We start from the raw sequence: 26,027 nt of genomic DNA, 5'->3' as shown, positions 1-26,027 counted from the left end.
GATTTATTCTTATTTATCGAGTAACATCAATGACTGATTATGAGCTCTAGTACTCACAATTAAGCTACAAATTATTCTCCTGTTTGAATATTACGCAACGGAAACGGATAACGCACATCTGACTATTAGGAATTTACACAACTCTGATTGTTCACTACGCACTGGCAATACCACATTTTCTTTCTTACCCAACGGCTTTGATCAACACGTGGCCATCGCACTGAATATGAATGGCGCACACATTATAAATTCTGAATATCATAACTACACACTATTCGAAGAAAAAGGCCACCAATCTTTTTCTTTTCACTATCTTTTTTATTCTGATAAATTCTATTATGATTCAAAGATAACCTAAACACACCATTACATTTTATACAACAATTACAAATGAGAAACTCCGCCCAGTGGGCATGACTTTACATTGGTAATTCTCTATCTTATGGTCTCGTAATTATCTAACGCTACAGTGCACTTTCTGGATAGGATGGTGGATCTTTTGCTATATCTCACACTTCGACTCTCACACCCATCATCACGAAAATTTCCTCCAGACCGAGCGGTACAAAAAGGAACATGCATAGTGAACCTATCTTGCTACTCTCCTATACAAACCACACTTACTTAAATTACATGAAATACATCACACTGGCAACATAGAATACGTCACAAAGAATAGTCACAACGTTAGAATCACTTCACTTTCAGCTTTCCCACTTCAATTAGTATTCATCCCAGTTTCACACGACACTGCCCCACTTCGTAACTTTTCTTTCCTGCTACGAACTCTGGAGGATATATGCACGTCTTCCTGTGCAATGCAAGCCAAGTGCCGTTGCTGTATAGACGGCTGACTCACCCTGCTTCTCTCTCAGAGTATTACAGTTTGAATCTAGCGTCACACGGAAACGTAACACGCAAAGTAATAATAAGAACATATTCGTCACATACGCGAGTCCTCAACTGATACCATGAACGAGTACTTCTCTTTATCCTTTGTCTCATACACAGATTGAGACTCACACAGTATTCACCACGTGGAATTACTCGTCTCTAATTTCAAGTCCTGCACACGCCATTTCTTAAATATTTCCAACTTATAGTACACATGCTAGTAATTCAGCTTAACTTAAGCACTCGGAAGTATTTCAACTTATTGCTACACGTGTTTTCATTGTGACCGTTGGTCACTTCCGAAGATTATTACGATCCCCTTAATATTACCTGCCTGACATTTAATTCTCCCCACAAAAGTTCCTGAAATAGAGAAATTATTATTCCAAACTACTCTTAAGTATTTCATAACCATACCATACTCTCCAGTCCCGCCTATCTCCTCCTTGCTCCCTTTACACCCCTCTCCCCCCCTCTCTCTGTCCATCTCCTCCTACCTTTCTGTCTGTCCGTCTGCTCTTCCCCTCCATCGTCCCCAACTCTCACATCATTTCCTCCATCACCTCTCACAACCATCTCCTACACCCCCTCTCTCTGTCCATTTCCTCCTCTTTACTTTCTCCTTCCATCTCCTTCTCCTTTGGCTGTTTCCATGTTATCACCGCCATCGCAGTAGGGTGTTGATTGCTTTTTCCTCCATTGTATTTCTTTCGAAATATTAAACAATATGTGTGCTACGTTTAGCTGAAATCGATTCAGGGGTTTAGGAGGAGACTACCTGCAGCTTTGCCCGCGTAAGGGCTTGTCACATATATTTAGCATATTTCACTCAGGTGGCATACGCATTTCACTTGTGTATCTAGCGGATTTTGCCATTCAGTTTCGTTTTCCCACAGTTAAATGTTTATGACGTCATATCTCCTCAACCCTGTATCGTACAGTGACATTTTGCAGCTACACTACCGCCCATTAATTCCAATACACCTAATAAATGACATCTCGTTCTCTGTAGGTAAGGTCTAATGCCATGCGTACGATTGAGGAAGCAAAGGAATAGTTGTACACATGTCATGTTTTTTTTTTTGTGCTCATCCGCCCCCGGTAGCTGAGTTGTCAGCGCGACAGACTGTCAATCCTAAGGGCCCGGGCTCGATTCCCGGCTGGGTCGGATATTTTCTCCGCTCAGGGACTGGGTGTTGTCTTAATCATCATCATTTCATCCCCATCAACGCGCAAGTCGCCGAAGTGGCGTCAAATCGAAAGACTTGCACCAGGCGAGCGGTCTACCCGACGGGAGGCCCTCGTCACACGACATTCATTCGTTCACCGATAGAATAGTATCCAACAAACAATGTTGTGTACATAAACGTTATGTACCTATCTGATATGTTTGTTTCCGTACTTGCCGACGGACGCCGCATTTGGTGCACCTGTGTTGCTCCCTGTAATGATGTGATGTCCTCAGCGAACGGCAAGCATTGCTGCGATACATGACATGTGGTTCATGCACGTCATTCCTTCGTGACACTGAAGTGTGTACATTGCTAGTATGGCTCCACGAGTGGAGATATCCATAAACAGTGTAGTGTGTCTATAGGGGGACTGCAATACATCGTTCACCGTCAGAAGACAACAGGTAGCAACAAGGACATACCACGACAAGGACGACCACGTAAAACAACTAAAAGTTATGATAAATATATCAGAATTACCAGTAAGAGAAATAGATTCAAAACAGCGCCACGAATTCGTGCAGAATTGGTAGAAATGAACACGACAACAGTATCTATTGCAACAGTAGAAAGGAGACTAACTGGAGCTGGCTTGAAAGGATGTGTCACAGCAAGAAAACCACTTCTAAGGCCTACAAATGAACAGAAGAGACTTGAATGGGCTAGAAAGCATCGTAATTAGGCGTCGGAAGAGTGGACGAAGGTGTTATTCACCGACGAATCGAAGTTCGAGATTTTTGGAACGAGAATGAGAATATGTGTTCGCCGATCTGTAGGGGAAAGGGCAGCCCAGCAGTGTGTTCTACCTACAGTTAACGCGCTGAAGGTTCTATTATGGTTTGGGGATATTTTGCCGGAGACAGAGTTGGCGACATTGTGAAAATAGAAGGGTGTATAGATTAGAAGCAGTACCACCGCGTACTTCAGTATCACGCAATACGAAGTGGATTGCGCTTAATAGAGAAAGGGTTCACTTTACAACAGGATGATGATCCAAAACATGGGTCAGCATACTGTACGAACTACATTGCATCAAAGAAAAAACACAAAGTACTGAATGATATGGTATGGCCATCCCAAAGCCCCGATTGTAATCCCATTTAAATGGGATGAAGTAGACAGACATAACAGGGAAATTAATACATCCAGGAAGGAACATCTCTGGAATATTGTTAAAGATGTGTGGGATCATATAGATTCACGATACCTACAAAAACTGATTGACCGCATGCCTTTAGTTTGTGAGGCAGTCATTAAATCCATAGGAGGATACTTTGACGAAAGTAAAATATAACGGTTGTGATTGTATTATATATGTGGAAGTTAAAATAACGTTTGATTTGTGCTGTAAATCTGAAATACCAGGGTGTACTGAAATTAATGAGAGGTAGTGTACATTGAGTGGCACATGCAGACAATGTCTGCGAAATGTGTTTGGAACAGAGGTAGTAGTAAGGACATAATGAGTAAAACGTCAAGCCTGTTGCTACAGATTTACTGCATGAACAGCGAAGACGTACTAAAAGATAAACTGCTTCTTTTTTTTTCTTGACCACTTTGTTGGGGGTTGCCAGCGAGAAAAATTTTCGAAATGGTTTGAAATTAATATACAAAGTTTGTTGCAAGTCACTTAGTGCTCTCATTCTCAAATACTGCATGAATAAAATATGCTAATTTGATCGTAGTGACTTTTTCATCGCCACCCCCGCCCCTTTGATAGGTACGTGGTTCTTACCCCACACCGATTCTCTCCAGACACCAAGCGATATGTGCAACAAGCTTTCCAGAACGAGATTTTCACTCTGCAGCGGAGTTTGCGCTGATATGAAACTTCCTGGCAGAATAAAACTGTGTGCCGGACCGAGACTCGAACTCTGGACCTTTGCCTTTCGTGGGCAAGTGCTCTACCGACTGAGCTACCCAAGCACGACTCACACCCCGGCCTCACAGCTTTACTTCTGCCAGTACCTCGTCTCCTACCTTCCAAACTTCACAGAAGCTCTCCTGCAAACCTTGCAGAACTAGCACTTCTGAAAGAAAGGATATTGCGGTGACATGGCTTAGCCACAGCCTGGGGGATGTTTCCAGAATGAGATTTTTCACTCTGCAGCGGAGTGTGCGCTGATATGAAACTTCCTGGCAAATTAAAACTGTGCGCCATACCGAGACTCGAACTCGGTACCTTTGCCTTGGAAGGTAGGAGACGAGGTACTGGCAGAAGTAAAGCTGTGAGGATGGGCCGTGAGTCGTGCTTGGGCAGCTCAGTCGGTAGAGCAGTTGCCCGCGAAAGGCAAAGGTCCCGAGTTCGAGTCTCGGCCTGGCACACAGTTTTAGTCTGCCAGGAAGTTTCAACAAGCTTTGTTGAAATTGGTCCAGTGGTTTAGGAGGAGATGTGGAATGTGGATCACACACACACACATACATACATACATGCATATACACGTACACTAATTTTTATAATATGGGTGGATGACAATGATCACGGAATCCTACGGATGCACAGGTCATCAAAATTATAGTCATAAAGGATAGCAAATAACGAAAATTTAGTTATTGCTTTTGTACAGTAGGAATTACACGATATGAAGTTTGTAGGTGATTTGAAAATATACATACAACGGCTGAAATTTTTTACACAGAGCTGCTGGCTCTGTCAACGGAAATGATTCAAACCTAACTGTACATCGAGTCGAAATGAGATTGGATAGTAGTTACAGGTATGTCATTCCGTGCTACTACGACTCTGTGCCAGAGTTCATCAGGCGCAGCAAGTGGCGAGAGGTAGACTGCCGGGGCCTCTGAAATATTATGACTCGATGTTTGCAGTTGCGAAAGGACCTGCAGTAAATGCTCGCCAGGGCAACAGCCAAACGAACACTCTCTCTATAGAGGTAGGACAGTACAGCACGGGAAACATGTTGTCTTGGATTATCTTGCTGAAAGATATCATCACACACTTCGAAGATACGGTACAACCACCGGCCTTAACGCACAGCAGAAATGTGGTAGCTGCTGTCCAAATTGCGGCTATGCTAACTGAAGGTGACGTTACTGAGCACCCAATGCACCCCATACTATCACACTACTTGCTTGGCCCGTATGACGATGACGAACGCAATCTTATAACGTTATGCCCCTCAGGACACCCACACATGAGTATATAAGCCATACTTTGTACGCACCAACGAGACTCGTGGCGCCACTCTTGTGACCAGCATGTATGTTGCTATGCTGTATCAGGGGAAACGCCAACAATTGTGGCCTTTTTGAAAATCTGTAGTGCCATCTACATCGTTGCACTGTCCATTTGGATCGTTTTCATGTTGCAGAAAAGATCATTTCCTGATTCCAGACAGTGGAGGTGGGTGTACTTGCATGGTCGAGTGGACATGTCTGTCCTTTCGGGTGCTAATCGCATTGGGCAGTTGAGTACCTACGCGTTGTTGAATGTGGTGCTGCTGACTGGGTCCACATTCGCCTTACCCTGAGAGGTGGCACGAGCTCCCTCTCATATTTCTATCTTACGATTTTCCTCTCTAATTGCATGCGGTGAAAAGTTGCTATTCCTTCACACGCGGACTTCCCACGCAGCATCTCTCGTCACCCGGGTGGTCCAGTGACAGGCGGGCTCTGCTGATCATGAAAGGGTAAGCCGACAGGTGTGAGGGAGTCGAGTGAATGCTTTCCAGACGCCGACATTGTCAAAAGACACGCCCGCAGGGGCCTGAAGGAGCGGCTGGGCTAGAGATTCCGTTACTTCGCAGAAACTTAGCGAAAACACTTTCTGGCGGGCCACCAGCAAGGCGTGGGAATGACTTGTGTACCCAGGCAGTTGTGGCGGGCAAATTCCCGCGCTAACTGCAAAATCATAACTGTGATTGGCTTGCTCAGGGCGTAGCTCCGTGACGTAGCAAAATCAGCGCAGAAATTGGCGCCAAGAATCTCCATTGGTGGAATGGTAGTGCTCTGGCAATAGAGTGGAATTTTCCGCCGGTTTTCGAGTTGCTGATTGGAACGGTTAACCACGGCCACTGTTGTGGGGGCGCGAATGTTCTGTGTTCGGTTTGTACGGGTGCTTTTGTGGGTAGTCGGCTCTCGGCTTTCAGTCGGAGTAGGTTACAACACTGAGCTCTCGCTGGTCTGGACAGCCTGCCTTCCGTTGGCTGTCTAATATACTTTTATTTGATTGTAACTGTTTAACAAAGTTGCTGAAGTGTCGACTTCAACGTAACTTTCCGAGTACAGTTGGCAATTGAGAGTTCTGCGTACAAGAGGCCTATGTTGTCTGTCTTGGGCAGTTTTGGCTACAGATTACTGTATCGGAGTTACTGTGTGACTTCGCTTGTGAAATCAATCACTGTACCGTCAGTGATTGTGTGGCGAGCCTTCTTCGTCTCCCTCAGAGGCGCGTTTGTATTGATAGGAAGTCTTTAGTCTGGAACAACCAGACCAGGACAATTTGTTTCGGGCTATACTCGCGACGTTATCATCACCACGACGGGACGTCGAAGCAACCAGCCATCGCCTCCAGTACGCCAGATCGTGTCCTTGCAGCTAAGAAGACAGCTTGGTAATGTACGTCCGCAGCACCGGCAAAGCAGGCATTTTTGCTAGGCGATAATCAGAGCTTAGCAGAGCGCGCCTGTTCGTCTTTTCTAACTTTGTTCTATCTTGGGTGTTCATTGTCTGAGTTCTCACTAATGTAGCAGCAATTAATGCTGGGTTAGCTGTGTGTCTCTCTTAAGATTTGAGTTGCAAGGAATTGGCTCCACATACCACTTCGTCATAAACGTCACAATCTAGTTTAGGGACAACTTCACCTTCACAGCGTTTATTTGAGTATCGAATTTCAGCCAATTTGATGTATTGTAAATGTTTCATGTGTTTTTGTTTATTATTTTGCGTTTAGTCTTAATAAATCATATTGGTATTTTGGACAGAACTTTCATTCTGTTAATCGGTAGAGCAACCCTATCATTTCTCACTACGTTAATGAAACCTTCCTTCATTTAACTTATTTATCAAATTAAATTATTGCAGGTGCCAAACTCTTTTATACTCCACTTGCAGGGTTGATTACAGTCAGTTCGCGTATCTTTTTAATCCATGTGCAACAGCAAAAGTCGGAGTTAGAATAGGGAGGGGGGGGGGGCTTAGAGCATCATTTACATATGTAGATCCTAGAAGAATTTAGTGTTAAATACACCGCTAGCCCCGGCACCTCGCAACCCTCGTGGGATACTGACTAATGCGAGCAACAATATCCCTGAACGATAAAATGAGCAGTCTTCATGGGTCACGAACCTGCGGCCATCGAATTCCGACACATTCTACAATATGTTGCTTCTCCTTATACGACGTAGAAGACGACTACTCACTAAAAACAACATTCGGATGAGATACGTGATTTACAAACCCGTTGCGTAACGTTTCCATACATGTACGAAGACGTGCTAAAAAGTATTAGCTCCGAATTTTTTACGTGAACACTCTTGTACATTTTAAAATAAAACTTTCTACATCTTTATTCTTTATGTCTACATATTTATTTCTCAACATAGTCACAAAGGCGACGAGCATACACTACTGGCCATTAAAACTGCTACACCACGAAGATGACGTGCTACAGACGCTAAATTTAACCGACACGAAGAAGTTGCTGAGATATGCAAATGATTAGCTTTTCAGAGCACTCACACAAGGTTGGCGCCGGTGGCGACACCTACAACGTGCTGACATGAGAAACGTTTCCAACCGATTTCTCATATACAAACAGCAGTTGACGGGCGTTGCCTGGTGAAACGTTGTCGTGATGCCTCGTGTAAGGAGAAGAAATGCGTACCATCACATTTCCGACTTTGATGAAGGTCGGATTGTAGATTAACCCGATTGCGATTTATCGTATCGCGATATTGCTGCTCACGTTGGTCGAGATCCGATGACTGTTAGCAGAATATGGAATCGGTTGGTTCAGAAGGGTAATATGGAACGCCGTGCTTGATTCCAATGGCCTCGTCTCACTAGCAGTCGAGATGACAGACATCTTATCCGCATGGCTGTAACGGATCGTGCAGCCACGTCTCGATCCCTGAGTCAACAGATGGGGACGTTTGCAAAACAACAACCATCTGCACGAACAGATCGACGACGTTTGCAGTAGCATGGACTATCAGCTCGGAGACCACGGCTGCGGCTACCCTTGACACTGCATCACAGACTGGAGCGCCTGCGATGGTGTACTCAACGACGAGCTTAGGTGCACGAATGGTAAATCGTCATATTTTCGGATGAATCCAGGATCTGTTTACAGCATCATGATGGTCGCATCCGTGTTTGGCGACCTGGCGGTTCGCATTGAGGACACTTCGAACAGTGGACGTTACATTTCAGATGTGTTACGACCCATGGCTCTACCCTTCATTCGATCCCTGCGAATCCCTACATTTCAGTAGGATAATGCACGACCGCATGTACGGGCCTCTCTGGATGCAGAAAATCTTCGACTGTTGCCCTGGCTAGCACATTCTCCAGATCTCTCACCAACTGAAAACGTCTGGTCGATGGTGACCGAGCAACTGGTTCATCACAATACGCCAGTCACTACTCTTGATTAACCGTGGTATCGTGCTGAAGCTGCATGGGCAGCTGTACCTGTACACGCCATCCAAGCTCTGTTTGACTCAATGCCCAGGCGTATCAAGGCCGTTATTACGGTGAAAGTTGGTTGTTCTGGGTACTGATTTCTCAGGGTCTATGCACCCAAATTTGCGTGAAAGTGTAATCGCATGTCAGTTGTAGTATCATATATTTGTCCAATGAATACCCGTTTTTCATCTGCATTTCTTCTTGGTGTAGCAATATTAAAGGCCAGTAGCGTATTTCTCCCAACGAGAGACCAGTTTGTTGATACCGTCAGTGCAGAATATTTGTGCTTCTTAGCGGAGTCTCAACTTCATCTCTGTCCGCCCCCGGTAGCTGAGTGGTCAGCGCGACGGCACATCAATCCTAAGGGCCCGGGTTCTATTCCCGGCTGGGTCGGAGATTTTCTCCGCTCAGGGACTGGGTGTAGTGTTGTCCTAATCATCATCATTTCATCCCCATCGACGCGCAGGTCGTCGAAGTGGCGTCAAATCGAAAGACCTGCACCAGGCGAATGGTCTACCCGACGGGAGGCCCTAGCCACACGACATTTCCATTTCCATACGGAACCTACATCTGCTTTCTTTTATATACTGTATATGATAAGATACTGTCAACCCCCTTCCCTTCTGTGTGAGAGGATGAATGAGCAAATGTATTTCTAGTTACATGCCTCAGGGTAGCAGACAATGACCAACGTTGGAACAGGTAGCTACGCTTTCTAAAAGCAAAGAGGTTTCTATCCTTAGTATGGTCCTGTCTGTCCTTTGTCATGTTGGTATAGGAAGCTGCATCTCTCGCCACTTCCGTTTGTATTTGCGAGCCACCCCTCAGGAAGTGACCAGGGCAGTCTGTCCGTGGCGAGCGTCTGAAGTGGTAAGATCTCCGGCTAAGCGCGTTCCTGCTAAGTCCGTAGGACAACGGATTTCTTAAGTTCAGCCTAACTGAAAATTTAATCACCTTTATTTCAGGTTTAGCTCTAAAATATCTAATGTTATCTAATTCTCGTGTGAAGTTCAGAATATACACTCCTGGAAATGGAAAAAAGAACACATTGACACCGGTGTGTCAGACCCACCATACTTGCTCCGGACACTGCGAGAGGGCTGTACAAGCAATGATCACACGCACGGCACAGCGGACACACCAGGAACCGCGGTGTTGGCCGTCGAATGGCGCTAGGTGCGCAGCATTTGTGCACGGCCGCCGTCAGTGTCAGCCAGTTTGCCATGGCATACGGAGCTCCATCGCAGTCTTTAACACTGGTAGCATGCCGCGACAGCGTGGACGTGAACCGTATGTGCAGTTGACGGACTTTGAGCGAGGGCATATAGTGGGCATGCGGGAGGCCGGGTGGACGTACCGCCGAATTGCTCAACACGTGGGGCGTGAGGTCTCCACAGTACATCGATGTTGTCGCCAGTGGTCGGCGAAAGGTGCACGTGCCCGTCGACCTGGGACCGGACCGCAGCGACGCACGGATGCACGCCAAGACCGTAGGATCCTACGCAGTGCCGTAGGGGACCGCACCGCCACTTCCCAGCAAATTAGGGACACTGTTGCTCCTGGGGTATCGGCGAGGACCATTCGCAACCGTCTCCATGAAGCTGGGCTACGGTCCTGCACACCGTTAGGCCGTCTTCCGCTCACGCCCCAACATCGTGCAGCCCGCCTCCAGTGGTGTCGCGACAGGCGTGAATGGAGGGACGAATGGAGACGTGTCATCTTCAGCAATGAGAGTCGCTTCTGCCTTGGTGCCAATGATGGTCGTATGCGTGCTTGGCGCCGTGCAGGTGAGTGCCACAATGAGGACTGCATACGACCGAGGCACACAGGGCCAACACCCGGCATCATGGTGTGGGGAGCGATCTCCTACACTGGCCGTACACCACTGGTGATCGTCGAGGGGACACTGAATAGTGCACGGTACATCCAAACCGTCATCGAATCCATCGTTCTATCATTCCTTGACCGGCAAGGGAACTTGCTGTTCCAACAGAACAATGCACGTCCGCATGTATCCCGTGCCACCCAACGTGCTCTAGAAGGTGTAAGTCAACTACCCTGGCCAGCAAGATCTCCGGATCTGTCCCCCATTGAGCATGTTTGGGACTGGATGAAGCGTCGTCTCACGCGGTCTGCACGTCCAGCACGAACGCTGGTCCAACTGAGGCGCCAGGTGGAAATGGCATGGCAAGCCGTTCCACAGGACTACATCCAGCATCTCTACGATCGTCTCCATGGGAGAATGGCAGCCTGCATTGCTGCGTAAGGAGGATATACACTGTACTAGTGCCGACATTGTGCATGCTCTGTTGCCTGTGTCTATGTGCCTGTGGTTCTGTCAGTGTGATCATGTGATGTATCTGACCCCAGGAATGTGTCAATAAAGTTTCCCCTTCCTGGGACAATGAATTCACGGTGTTCTTATTTCAATTTCCAGGAGTATATATATATATATATATATATATATATATATATATATATATATATATAGCACAGCCCTGTGCAATGCTGGCCGACAGATTTATCATTTATGAAAGGAAGCAACTGATTTTTCTTTTGCAACAATCGGAATGATCATAGATTGGAGAAATTAGTAAATTCTTTAAATTGAAATGAATGCTTGTTAAAAATTACTTTATATGAGAAAGATTATTATTAGGACATTTTTAAAACATTTACATGGGAGTTCAGATAACATTACTAGATATGCGCCAGGCTGCTTTTTACCTTATACAATAATACTCAGGCTCCGGCACCGCTGCACCGCGACCGGCCCAGCCAACACGATACACTATACCAGACCAGAGCAGACTGCAGACTAGCCACTAGCAACAACTTACTGCTACAGCTACACAGTTCCTACTCAGTCAACACTGCTCTCTGGTCAGCGATTCTCTTATACCTTGCATATCGCAGGCAGCGCATGAGCAATACATCGATATTACATCTGCTCGGACCTCTTACAACAGGAACAAAAATCTAATTCGCAACAGTATGTTATTAGGTTGGCAGAGAATAAACCGCTACGTAAAGTATTTCCGTAAAAACCTCGCGGAAGGAGAAATGTAGGGAGACCATCGTCAATGGACCCAACAAATTGTGAGCCGAGACCCCAGAACGGGAGGATACTTGGTAATGGTAACCGTAAGCTCCCTACTAAGGCTTACGATATTTATTATTTCTGATGCATTTCAGTTTTCGACCGTAATTTTGTATCTAAGGCGCAACGTAATAATTTTGGAAAAAGGAGAAGTAACTGATTCTGTTTGCATTCGTCTACATCGTCGATTGCTTCAGTATAAGTCAGAGGCGTGAGCAAATGGTAAATAAAAGTCATCGTAAAGTTTAGTTTTCATTTCAGTCCAAAACACAAATAAATCAGAGACTGCTTTGAAAGAAAACACATGTTGCAGTTAATCGTCGTCTAATTTCACTAGTGTGAGACCACTGCGAAGTTATAACTCGTCACACACAAGATATTAAATAATATATGTTCTCTTAAGTTCAACAGGTAAATGACATTCCATGGCCACTCTGCAGTCAGTATGAATCTTTCTTGAATTTTTTAATCAGCAATTTTGGATTAAAGAACATATAAACAGTTAAACTATTACTGATTAAAGTTACTTAATTTGTAGTTCGTTAACCTCCATGTGATTATCACAACTATGAACACATTGAAAGGTATTTACGATGTGCGGCTAGAAAAAAACCGGACTGATGCTGGAAAAAACATTTATTTACAATTATTTACAATTTCATGTTATCTCCTTCAATGTACTCTCCTCCTCGATCTCTACACAGCTCCATACGAATTTTCCAGTGTTCATAGCAATGCTGCAGATCATTTTCGGTAAGTCCATACATTACTTCCGTCGCTTTTCTTTTACTACTTCAACAGTCTCAAATCTAGTTCCTTTCAAAGCTGACTTGACTTTAGGGAAAAGAAAAAAGTCACAGGGGGCCAAATCAGGTGAGTAGGGTGGATGATCTAAGATGGGAATGTTGTGTTTTGCCAAAAACGTCTTCACTGACAACGCACTGTGAGCTGGGGCATCGTCTTGGTGAAGGATCCATGACTTTTTTCTCCACAAATCGTTCCGTTTTCTCCGTACTCGCTCACGTAGGGTAGCCAGGACGCTAAAGTAGTAATGCTGATTCACTGTTTGTCCCTCTGGTACCCAATCAATGTGCACAATCCCTTTGATGTCAAAAAAAAACAATCACCATTGCCTTGAATTTCGATTTTGACATTCGTGCTTTTTTTTGTCGTGGAGAACCAGGAGTTTTCCAATGCATCGATTGGCGTTTAGTTTCGGGAACGTAAGTAAAAAACCACGATTCATCGCAGGTAATAACATTTTGTAAGAAGATGGGATCACTTTCAATGTTTTCCAGGATGTCAGAACAAATCATTCTTCGGCGTTCCTTCTGTTCAATTGTGAAGCACTTTGGAACCATTTTTGAACACACTTTGTTCATGTTGAAACTTTCATGAAGAATCTGCCTAACACTTTCCTTGTCAACTCCTGCTAACTCAGACACGGCTCTGATTGTTAAACGGCGATCTTGTCGAACAAGTTTACCGATTTTTTCAATGTTTGCATCAGTTTTTGCTGACAATGGTCTGCCAGTGCGAGTGTCGTCACTGCTGTCTTCGCGGCCATCTTTAAATCGTTTAAACCACTCAAACACTTGTGTTCGCGATAAACAATCATCGCCATACACTTGTTGTAACATTACAAACGTTTCACTTGCAGATTTTCCTAGTTTGAAACAAAATTTGATGTTAACACGCTGTTCTTTCTGTACACTCAACATTTTCCGACGCACAGACAAAACGTCAACTACTTAAAACAGACGCCACGGGCAGACTGAGTGCAGGAGGCAGATGAAACTCGAGCAGTAGGCGGAGCGAGAGTCACGTGACAGGTCACACGACTTTCAGCCTTATTGCATTCGTTTTATTGTTTCACCAGTACTAGTCCGGTTTTTTTCTAGCCACACCTCGTATTAACGGTAAAAGACGGATTGAGCACATGGCATCGTACGCCGGGAGGCCCCGTCCGGGGAAGCTCGGCCGACGAGTGGAAGTCTTGTTTCAGTCGACGCCACGTTGGACGACTTGCGCGCCGGTGATGAGAATCAAACCATGATGAGGACAACACAACAGCCAGTCCCCGAACGGAGAAAATCTCCAATCCGGCCGGGAATCAAATCCGGGCCCCCGTGCATGGGAGGCGAGTACGTTACCACCCAGCTAAGCAGGTGGACATTAACGGTGTATCTCTGTATCATCAAATAGTTCAAAGCTAATATCTGCAGGAAACAATCACGAATTCTGGAAGAAACGGCATTATCTGTGTGTCGCCCCCTTCTTTCAGAGTCTACGAACAGTGGACTACCCAAGACAAGCGGGCGAATCCACTGTCGTCCAATACACAGACAATGCTTTCCTAAGCTGATGCTCTTACAAAGAGATGTTAATGTTTCCCCTGAGCACAGAAATGACAGTTAGGGATTTTAAAGTACGAGGTGCTTCAAGTTCTAAGGCCTCCAATTTTTTTTTCTAATTAACTACTCACCCGAAATCCATGAAACTGGCGTTACTTCTCGACGTAATCGCCCTGCAGACGTACACATTTTTCACAACGCTGACGCCATGATTCCATGGCAGCGGCGAAGGCTTCTTTAGGTGTCTTGTTTTGACCACTGGAAAATCGCTGAGGCAATAGCACCACGGCTAGTGAATGTGCGGCCACGGAGAGTGTCTTTCATTGTTGGAAAAAGCCAAAAGTCACTAGGAGCCAGGTCAGGTGAGTAGGGAGCATGAGGAATCACTTCAAAGTTGTTATCACGAAGAAACTGTTGCGTAACGTTAGCTCGATGTGCGGGTTCGTTGTCTTGGTGAAACAGCACACGCGCAGCCCTTCCCGGACGTTTTTGTTGCAGTGCAGGAAGGAATTTGTTCTTCAAAACATTTTCGTAGGATGCACCTGTTACCGTAGTGCCCTTTGGAACGCAATGGGTAAGGATTACGCCCTCGCTGTCCCAGAACATGGACACAATCATTTTTTCAGCACTGGCGGTTACCCGAAATTTTTTTGGTGGCGGTGAATCTGTGTGCTTCCATTGAGCTGACTGGCGCTTTGTTTCTGGATTGAAAAATGGCATCCACGTCTCATCCATTGTCACAATCGACGAAAAGAAAGCCCCATTCATGCTGTCGTTGCACGTCAACATTGCTTGGCAACATGCCACACGGGCAGCCGTGTGGTCGTCCGTCAGCATTCGTGGCACCCACCTGGATGACACTTTTCGCATTTGCAGGTCGTCATGCAGGATTGTGTGCACAGAACCCACAGAAATGCCAACTCTGGAGGCGATCTGTTCAACAGTCGTTCGGTGATCCCCCAAAACAATTCTCTCCACTTCTCGATCATGTCGTCAGACCGGCTTGTGCGAGCCCGAGGTTGTTTCGGTTTGTTGTCACACGATGTTCTGCCTTCATTAAACTGTCGCACCCACGAACGCACTTTCGACACATCCGTAACTCCATCACCACATGTCTCCTTCAACTGTCGATGAATTTCAATTGGTTTCACACCACGCAAATTCAGAAAACGAATGACTGCACGCTGTTCAAGTAAGGAAAACGTCGCCATTTAAGTATTTAAAACCTCATTCTCGCCGCTGGCGGTAAAATTCCATCTGCCGTACGGTGCTGCCATCTCTGGGACGTATTGCCAATGAACGCGGCCTCATTTTAAAACAATGCGCATGTTTCTATCTCTTTCCAGTCCGGAGAAAAAAAAATCGGAGGCCTTAGAACTTGAATGCACCTCGTATTATCACTGTGGAAAACATGGTACCGTTAAATTATGGAAGTTGGTACTGATAATGACGACTATAGCAAAACGGCACGAAAGTCTCTTCCCCCGTGAAATTAATACTCGAAGGACAAAAACAAGCGTCTATGTGTGGTTCAAAGAAACTGAGAAATTTAAAAATTGGTGAGACAGAAGAAACGTTCCCTGTGGCGAGTCGAAATGATGAACACGTTTCCGTGCAGAGGCTAAAGGAATGCCTCTATAATTTAGTCAGATATGACGAATTCGTTAAAAACGGTACTCAGGAATAACATCGCAGCAAAACCGTGCGAACGTCTCTCAGGCATGAAATTGCAGGCGCTGATACTGCAGAGGAGTTAATGGTTTGTTGCCGTCTGTGATAATAAGGAGCCAGGTGGCAGCTTGCGGCGACATTCCAAAGGAAGCGGCAAGTTGTTCCTCCACGCAGATCTGTCGTCACAGATGGATTATAATTTTAGATGGTAGCACTGTATACAACTGGCGCTTCGTTATTTAAATAAAAGGAAACAGGAGAATAATCGACATTTTTTTCCTCCTGTCTCGTGGAAAACTGTCACGCTGAAGTTCCTTTTCCTATTCGGAGACGCTTTGTAGTTCCCATCAACACTATACCACAATTAACTGTGCCGCCTTATTATTAGAGGGAGAGACTGCTTATAAAATTTTACCAACTCAGTTCGTAAAGACATCAGTCTGCCTTGACTTGTAGTGTCCCCTGACATCGATTATGATGATGATCCGAAGTGTGATAGTGCAAGAACGGTATCAGACGAACCGGAAACACTTTTGTTTCTTTTCATAACATTTGCTTGGGCCTCAAATTTTCTAAGAAATTATGGCCATCAGTCGTGGAACTTTTGAGGCAAAAGCCGTTCAGATATAAGGCTTACACAGCCGGCAATAAAAAGATACCTGCTGGGAATTACAAAGTAAAAAATGTAAACGAACAAATGGATCCAGCACAGTGATGCGTTCTAGAATGAGATTTTCACTCTGCAGCGGAGTGTGCGCTGATATGAAACTTCCTGGCAGATTAAAACTGTGTGCCACACCGAGACTCGAACTCGGGACCTTTGCCTTGGAAGGTAGGAGACGAGGTGCTGGCAGCAGTAAAGCTGTGAGTACCGGCCGTGAGTCGTGCTTCGGTAGCTCAGGTGGGAGAGCACTTGCCCGCGAAAGGCAAAGGTCCCGAGTTCGAGTCTCGGTCGGGCACACAATTTTAATCTGCCAGGAAGTTTCATGTTGCGTTCTAGTTTACTATCGGGTGTCTACTGCGACAATGTACCAGCAACAATAAGTGGCCTTATGCAATAGGAGTGAACGTTAACTTTCGTTGTCATCTTCACTACATCTTTTCGAAGTGGCCGCTACTTACATTTTCTCCATAGCTTTTCTTCATCACTTTTGATCTATTATGTTCGCCCCTCATTCGCTTAGGCTGTCGTAGTATTAAGGTAATGAGACTAGAAAGCTTCATATAGTTAAAAATTTTCTTTGTGTCGCATTGAGTTTTTTATAGCTATGAAAACGTACAACGATTGGGTGGCTTTGCTGCTCCAAAGCTATTCCATACAATACTGCAGTTGATGTGGTACCACAGTATTTTGCGCTGTACAACTCTGGCCCTCTATCCTCTACATCACAGGTAGTGTTGATTTATGTGTCTTCGACTTTCATGCTACGATACCCTGAAAGCTTTGACCACCGATATGTCATTTACTAACAATTAATTATTAGACATTGTGCCAAGATCGATGAGGTTTTGATAAATTGTCAATGCATCACTGCCTTGGTGTGGCCTGCTTTCATAACATACAAGCTATAATACGAAAACAAACAAATCTTTAACCACCAATATGAGGTTTGTGTTATTTTATTACAACAAATCGTACATGAAACGACCCGTTTTCCACTGATCGTCATTGTGCAAGGTTCTGAGGGAAGGAAAGAAGGAGGATTATGTTTAACGTCTCGTCAACATAGAGGTCATAAGAGACGGAGCAGAAGCTCTGGTTGGGTCAAGGATGGGGAAGTAAATCGGCCTTGCCCTATCAAAGGAACCATCGCGGCACTTGTCGGGAGCGATTTAGGCAAATCACGTAAAACCTAAATCTGGATGACCGGAGCGAGTTTGAACCGTCGTCCTCCCGAATACGAGTCCAGCGTGCAAACCATTGCGTCACCTCGCTCGGTGCTGGTGTTTTGAAACGGCCTATACTTATACAACATAAGTTATAACATAAACCCCAACGAATATGGGTTTCTAGTGAAACAACATAAACAAATGTGGTGTCTCCCATGTGCTGCCTGTGATGTAGAAAACTATCTTGCATCTCAGTGGCCACGTTCCTCTCCATGAAGTAAAAATCCGACATGTCTCACTGAGGCTTCCACGCTTCGCAATGCTGTGCAACGTGAATTTACACATTGTGATACGACATGTATTCCATGTTAGTGCACCGTAAAATCTCATCTATCGTGGCAGAAGTTACAACAAAAATGTTAAAGGTAAGGAAGTACTTAAAGGGCGTTCGCTTACTAACCCCGCAAAACTTCTATCTCGTAAGTACTTTGAGGTGAGATTATCGGCGTGTGCACCACTCACCATTACACTATTAGCCCTCAGTGTCAAACATCTCTTGTTACTGCAGTAGTTTGGAGTATCGTACGAACTCTAACAATATCAGACTATCAAGGTAAATCTGGTAACTTAAGTTAATTAACGACGTTCATACTCACTTGTCTGTAAAATCTGTAAGTCATGGGAAACAATAGATAAATTCTCTGTTGAAGCGCCGAAGCCGATGGAAGTCATGTGAGGTAGTGACTAAGCAGAACTGTGGTGTGCTGTCTCCTGAGCTTCTCTCTGCTCAAAGTACAGCATTTGGACTACAGGACTAGTAGCCGAGTGGAATGACTGTCTCATTTATATAAGACTCTACAGAAAGATTTTTGTAAATCACGAGTGGAGTCTACAGGACAATGTTGAACAAACGGATGAGTATTGGACTGGAAAAAAGACAGATTAAAAATGTGCCGTGTTTTACCTGAACCAAGCAACCTGGAATTTGCCTCAGCTAATTAGGGAAACCTCGGGGAAACTAAATTTGGACGCTAGGACGGGCATTCGAACCCATCTCCGCCACGAAGCCCGGAGGCGGCTGAGGGTCCAGAACACAACTTCCGCAAGCCGGCTCGGGAGACACGAAGTTCGCCGAGGTACGTTACGTAGCCGTGACTGGCAGCCATACTATCATGAAACCGGTTTTTCACCTCCATTTTAGGCTCATGAGTCTCATGTCGAGAGCCGACCGCTTAATTTACGCTACGTTAAATGTTAACCTTCTACGACATTCGTTTTAAAAACTAAAGCGTCTAGCACCAAAATGAAGCCAACTCTGTTCGCCATCGAGCAAAGCAAGTTTCTGTTGTGGTCTTCAGTTCGAAGACTGCGTTGAGCAGTTCTCCACTCCAGTTGAAACGTCCCCTTTGAAGAATTGTACACGAGACTGCGCTTAACCTGACACACAATATTATTTAGCGCAACGCAATCTGACTTTCAATAATCCCTACAAAACAATGGCCCTGACTAACATTAACCTATACCTTTCACAAATCACTTACCTCACAAAAATCTTCGTTACTCGAACTACTGCAATGCAGCGAGCGCCACTACTGCCAGCTAAATAAAAGATTCAAACTACTGAAGGCACTAACTACTGATAGGGATAGTTAGCAAATGAAAGATATTAATAGAGAACAAATAATTTATTTACCTTAATAGTCATAATATATATAGCAGTTCATGACAAATTACAAAACTCCGCCATCTCTCTCCCTACATCCACCACTGCTGGCGGCTCACCTCCAACTGCCCAACGCTACGCACTGTTCACATCCAGCTGCCGCTGCCCAACACTACAATGGCAGACAACAATGCAAATTAGCCACAGACTGCACACAGCACAGCCAGTGATTTTCATATAGAGCGCTACGTAACGTTGCCAATAAGAAAACATCAACAGCCTACTTACACAGTCTATGCTGCTAAATCCTCTTCATCTCCGTATAACTACTGCAACATCACTCATTTTGGACTGCTTTATGTATTCATCCCTTGATCTCCCTCCACAATTTTTACATCTGAACTTCCTCCACTACCAAACTGACGATCCCTTGATGCTTGAGGATGCGTTTTATCAAACGATCTCTTCTTTTAATCAAGCTGTGCCATGAATGTCTGTTATCCCCAGTTCTGTCCAGTAACACCTCATTACTTACTCGAGGAACCCATTCAGCTTTCAGCATTCTTATGTAGCACCACATTTAAAAAGCTTCTGTCTTTTCTTCTCTGAACTGTTTATAGTCCACGATTCACTTCCGTGCAAGGATGCACTTCAGTTTAATACCTTCAGAAAAGATTACTAGCTCTTACATTTATATTCACTGCTAAAAAATTTCTCCCTTACAGAAATTCTTTTCGCGCTTTAGCCAGTCTCCACTCTATATCTCCTCTACTTTGGTCATCACAAGTTTTTTGTTGCTCAGACTACTTAAGTGTCTCGTTTTCTAAGCTAACTCCTCCAGCGTCATCCGATTTATTTCTATTTAATTCGAGGGCATCATGCGATGCTACGGGAATTACATTATAAAGCGAGACCTTAAAAGTACTATTTGAGTTTTAGTTAGGCAGCAAAGTAACTAATGGTGACCGAAGTAGATAATATACACTATGTGATCGAAAGTATCCGGACACCTGGCTGAAAATCACTTACAAGTTCATGGCGCCCTCCATCGGTAATGCTCGAATTCGGTGTCGTGTTGGCCCACCCTTAGTCTCGATGAGAGCTTCCACTCTTGCAGGCATATTTTCAATCAGGTGCTGGAAAGTTTCTTGGGTAATGGCAGACTATTCTTCACGCAGTGCAACACGGAGGAGTGGTATCGATGTCGGTCGGTGAGGCCTGGCAGGAAGTCGGAGTTGCAAAACATCCTAGAAGTGTTCTGTAGGATTCAGGTCAGGACTCTTTGGAGGCCAGTCTATTACAGGGATGTTACTGTCGTGTAACTACTCCGCCACAGGCCGTGCATTATGAACAGGCGCTAGATCGTGTTGAAAGATGCAATCGCCATCCCCGGATTGCTCATCGACAGTGGGAAGCAGGAAGGTGCTTAAAACATCAGTGTAGTCCTGTGCTGCGATAGTGCCAAGCATAACAACAAGAGGTGCAAGCCCTCTCCAAAAAAACACGACCACACCATAACACCATCGCCTCCGAATTTTACTGTTTGCAATTCACACGCTGACAGATGACATTCACTGGGCATTCACCATACCCACACCCTGCCATCGGATCGCCACATTGTCTACGGTGATTCGTTACTCCATACTGTTTTCCACTGTTCAGTCGTCCAATGTTTACGCTCCTTACACCAAGGGAGACTTCGTTTGGTATTTATCGGCGTGATGTGTGGCTTATGAGCAGACGCTCGACCATGAAATCCAAGTTTTCTCTCCTCATGTCTGTCATAGTACTTCCAGTGGATCCTGATGCAATTTGGAATTTCTGTGTGATGGTCTGTATAGGTGTCTGCCTATTACACATTACGAACCTCTTTAACTGTCGACGGTCTCTGGCGGTCAACAGATGAGTTCGGCCTGTATGCTTTTGTGCTGTACGTGTCCCTTCACATTTCCACTTCAATAACACATCGGAAACAGTGGACCGAGGGATGTTTGGGAGTGTGGAAATCTCGCCTACAGACGTATGACACAAGTGACACCCAATCACCTGACCACGTTCGAAATCCGTGAGTTCCGCGGAGCGCCCCATTCTGCTCTCTCACGATGTCTAATGACTACTGAGGTCGCTGATAGGGAGTTCCTGACAGTGGGTGGCAGCACAATGCACCTAATATGAAAAACGTAAGTTTTGGGGGGGTTGTGGATACTTTATCACATAGTGTACAAAATGCAACCTTACTATAACGTGAAAGGCATACCTCAACTTAAAAAAAAGACAGGACAGTGTCAAAACCTTAATTACTATTTGAATCGCAGGATGCAGAGAAAACAATGACTATAAGATCATGTCAGTAAAGGGGGCATAGAATCGAAGCTTGAAACGGAAAGCAATCAACAGCTTGTGCACACGTACGTCATGAACCACTGAAAACTGGTTACGAGAATTTATAACACAGCCTCTGTCATTCGTAACACGCCTAGAGTGAATTAGTCCTTTCTTCTATGTTGTCAACTTTGTAGTAATGTTGGGAGCAGAAAATTGGGATAAATAGTGATATATGAGAGAAAATGGAAGAGTTTAATTTCTATTTTTCTTTTGTCAATGTCTAAAGTCCACAGTTACTGATCCACTTATTGGCATGGTTGTTCATTAATGTTTTCTGTACACTAGCAAAACCTTCAGATTTCTGTATTAAAAACACTGCTTGTTACAGTGCCATATGTCGACTACCGTACTGCCATGCATCTTATTATTTTAACAGACTACTAGAATTACGATATTTCCATCGTAGTTGATTTAACAGTCGCGTTTTACCTCGTAAATATCAGAGGAAAATCGTGCATAAAGAAACCAACGATGGAAAGTAGTTTAAAGTTTATGAAGCTGCGATTGTTCAGCTTAAAGAACTAATTTGTGCTAACTTAACTAGTAACCTCGTTCGCTAGTACTTGTATAATAAGTAGGAGCTGTCGATAACACGTTAAAATGTACACATTTACATGTTCTGGTCGTGACTGGCTGTCGTTTTGTGGCCGTAGCTCCACAATGGTATATTTCTGATGCGTGGTTTAACAGCCAAGTTTTGCTGTGTTTGATACCTCATACTCTGCTCTGATTATCATTTCCTTTTTATTTGTTTATTTATTTATTTATGTAGTTTCCGTGAAACCTGTGTCTACTGTCGATGATGCAAATTTGCATAACGTGGACAAATAACATGCGTTTAGATTTCCATAGTAGGCGCTGTATGTATCATGAGACTACGTTTTCCTAAGAACGAGGGTGTTCCGTCACTCATCATGAGGAAAAGTTACCTTAAGAACTAGGGTGTTTCTCACTTATAAGAAAAATGTATGCTTTTTATATAAAGAAATAAATAAAAATAAAAAATACATAAAAATATGAAAAGAAAGAATAAGCGATACAAGTAGACAGACATTATTCGTTTGTGCTTCTGATTTTGTATACAGTCTATTTTTTGTTTTTTCGCAGTGTTTAGCATGTACTCTTACAACTCTATGATGTCAAAATAGTTTCAGTGCTAACCAGTATGTGTATATATTCTGCTTTGTTGCGTTTCTTTGCGGGCAGATACTCTTCTTAACACTGCATATTGCATTTTGTAGGTTTTTTAATTACTGCGCTTCAGTTTTTGTAATGTCAACTGTGGTATACCTTTATGTGCACTACATGCACACTCGTTTTTAACAGGCAAGGTCCTGAAGACGGCCATAATGAAATACCGAAACTGGTCGTCCGAATAAAATAGCAACTTCTGAAAACATACGGCTGTTTGATGATTTTTCTTTGGTAAATATTCCCTGTTTCCATGTTTAAAGATTGGTGTGATTACTGCTTTTGTCCAGTCTGATGAAACCTGTCCCGACTCCCAGGCCATTTCAATTATCCTGTGTAGCCATTTAAGACCTGACATTCCACTGTATTTGATGAGTTCCGACTTAATTTCATCCACCCCAGCCGCTTTATTGCACTGCAATCTAATGACCATTTTTTCCACTTCCTCAAATGTGATCCTACTTCCATTATCATTCCTATCCCATTCTACCTCGAAGTCTGAAACATTACTGATCGCATTTTCACCTACATTGAGCAACTCTTCAAAATACTCCCTCCATCTGCCCAAGGCATCCACAGGACTCACCAGCAGTTTTCCTGACATGTCCAAAATACTTGTCATTTCCTTCTTACCTCCCTTTCGAAGACTGCTAATTACACTCCAGAATGGTTTTCCAGCAGCTTGACCCATAGTCTCCAACCTGTTTCCAAAGTCTTCCCACGATTTCTTCTTGGATGCTGCAATTATCTGTTTGGCTTTGTTTCTTTCTTCAACATAACTTTCTCTGTCTACCTGGGTTCTGGTATGTAGCCATTTTTGATACGCCTTCTTTTTCCTTTTACAGACTGCCTTGACTGTATCATTCCACCAAGCTGTTTGCTTCATCCTACTTTCACACACTACTGTTCCAAGACATTCTTTAGCCACTTCTAGTACTGTGTCCCTGTACCTTGTCCATTCCTTTTCCAATGACTGTAATTGACTACATTCAACTAACTGGTACCTTTCTGAGATCGCTGTTATGTACTTGTGCCTGATTTCCTTATCCTGAAGTTTCTCCACTCTTATCCTCTTACATATGGACCTGACCTCCTGCATTTTCGGCCTCACAGTCCCAATTTCACTGCAGATTAAATAATGATCAGAGTCATCAAAGAATCCCCTGAATATACGTGTGTCCCTCACAGCCTTCCTAAATTCCTGATCTGTTGTTATATAGTCAATGACAGATCTGGTTCCCCTGCCTTTCCAAGTATACCGGTGAATGTTCTTATGTTTAAAAAAGGAGTTTGTGATTACTAAGCCCATACTGGCACAGAAATCCAAGAGTTGTTTCCCGTTCCTGTTGGCCTCCATATCCTCTCCAAATTTACCCATAACCTTTTCATACCCTTCTGTTCGATTTCCAATCCTGGCGTTAACAACACCCATGAGCAGAACACTGTCCTTGTCCTTTACTCTAACAACTACATCACCGAGTGCCTCATAAAAACTATCCATCTTATCTTGATCTGTCCCTTCACAATGCGAATATACTGACACAATCCTAATTTTCTTGCTAGACACTGTCAAATCTATCCACATCAGTCGTTCGTTTACATACCTTATTGCAACTACGCTGGGTTCCATTTCTTTCCTGATGTAAAGCCCTACACCCCATTGTGCTATTCCTGCTTTGACTCCTGACAGGTAGACCTTGTATTCTCCCACTTCCTCTTCTTTCTCACCCCTTACCCGAATGTCACTAACAGCTAAAACGTCCAGCGGTTACTTGCAGCCTCTGCCAGCTCTACCTTCTTCCCAGAGTAGCCCCCATTGATATTAATAGCTCCCCATCTCATTACCATTTGTTTGCCAAGTCGTATCTTAGGAGTCCCTGGTTTGTCAGTTAGAGGTCCGTCACCTCCAAAGGTCCGAGGCATTTTGCTCTGATTGTTGCCAGCATCATATTTAAAGTACCAGGGAAGCAGGTTGCTAGCCTTACTTGCCCCGAGTCCCATTGGGTTTTACCCCTAATGGCAGAGGGACTAACCGGTGGATTTGGTAGTCTTTGACGTATGAGCAAAAATGTGACCACGACTCAGAACATGTCCGAGATGCCCAGCCTTATTCCAAAGTAACTGGTATCCCGACTGTCGGAACCACTTACTTGGCCACTCATACGTTGCCCGTGGTTCATGAACTAGGACATGACTACAGGAACCCACACCATGAGCCATGGAGGAGCTGTATAAGGGGGGCTATGCTCCAGACTGAAAGGCATAATCAGTCTTAAATGATGATGATGAAATATTCCCTGTGTGGTGGCAAGCCTTTCGATACGCTACCTACGTTCCTGGAGATCATGATGACGTTATGTATTACGCTTTTGGGTATTAATTTTTATCTTGAAATATTGCTGTGTACAATAATCTGTACAGATATTAATGAACTTCGCTCCGCGAAAGAAATAGTGTCGTTTTGCGCCTAGCAACGGCATGAGGCGCTTGAGCAGGCAGCTGAGCCACATTGCTGCCCTTCAAAACAAGCACGCGTGTGTCTGCAACGTGTCTTACACTGATGAGGTAAGACATTAGGACCACTGCCCATCGTGAGGTTGACCGCCTCTTCGTGCTGCTAGGGCACGTGTCGCAGTAACGAAAGAATGTAAGAGGAAGAGAGACGAATAGGCAGTCATTATAGCGAAGACACGCGCCGCAAATGCGGAAATCCACTGATGTAAGCGGTTTTGACAAAGGGTACATTGTTGTGACGCTATGGCTGGAAACGAGAATCTCTGAAACGGCGAAGCTGGTCGGCTGTTTGCCTACTACTGTAGTGAGCATCTCTGGAAAGTGGTTGAAGGGTAGTGGAATGATTCGTAGGCCGTATGGTAGTGGATGTCCAGGTCTCATCACAAAACCTAGTGTAACCTCCCCGGAGAAATTTAAGAGAATAAATGACACTAGTGTAACCTCCCCAGAGAAATGTAAGAGAGTGAGAATGCCAATCGTGTAACCTCCCAGAGAAATTTTCTTATAATGACAATAATTTGAAATGACAACTATAATCGTCCTAAGTG

The sequence above is a fragment of the Schistocerca cancellata genome, chromosome 6 (assembly GCF_023864275.1).
Source record: "Schistocerca cancellata isolate TAMUIC-IGC-003103 chromosome 6, iqSchCanc2.1, whole genome shotgun sequence".
Taxonomy (NCBI): Eukaryota; Metazoa; Arthropoda; class Insecta; order Orthoptera; family Acrididae; genus Schistocerca; species Schistocerca cancellata.
The sequence above is the reverse complement of the archived record's forward strand: the minus strand, read 5'-3'. Positions refer to the sequence as shown.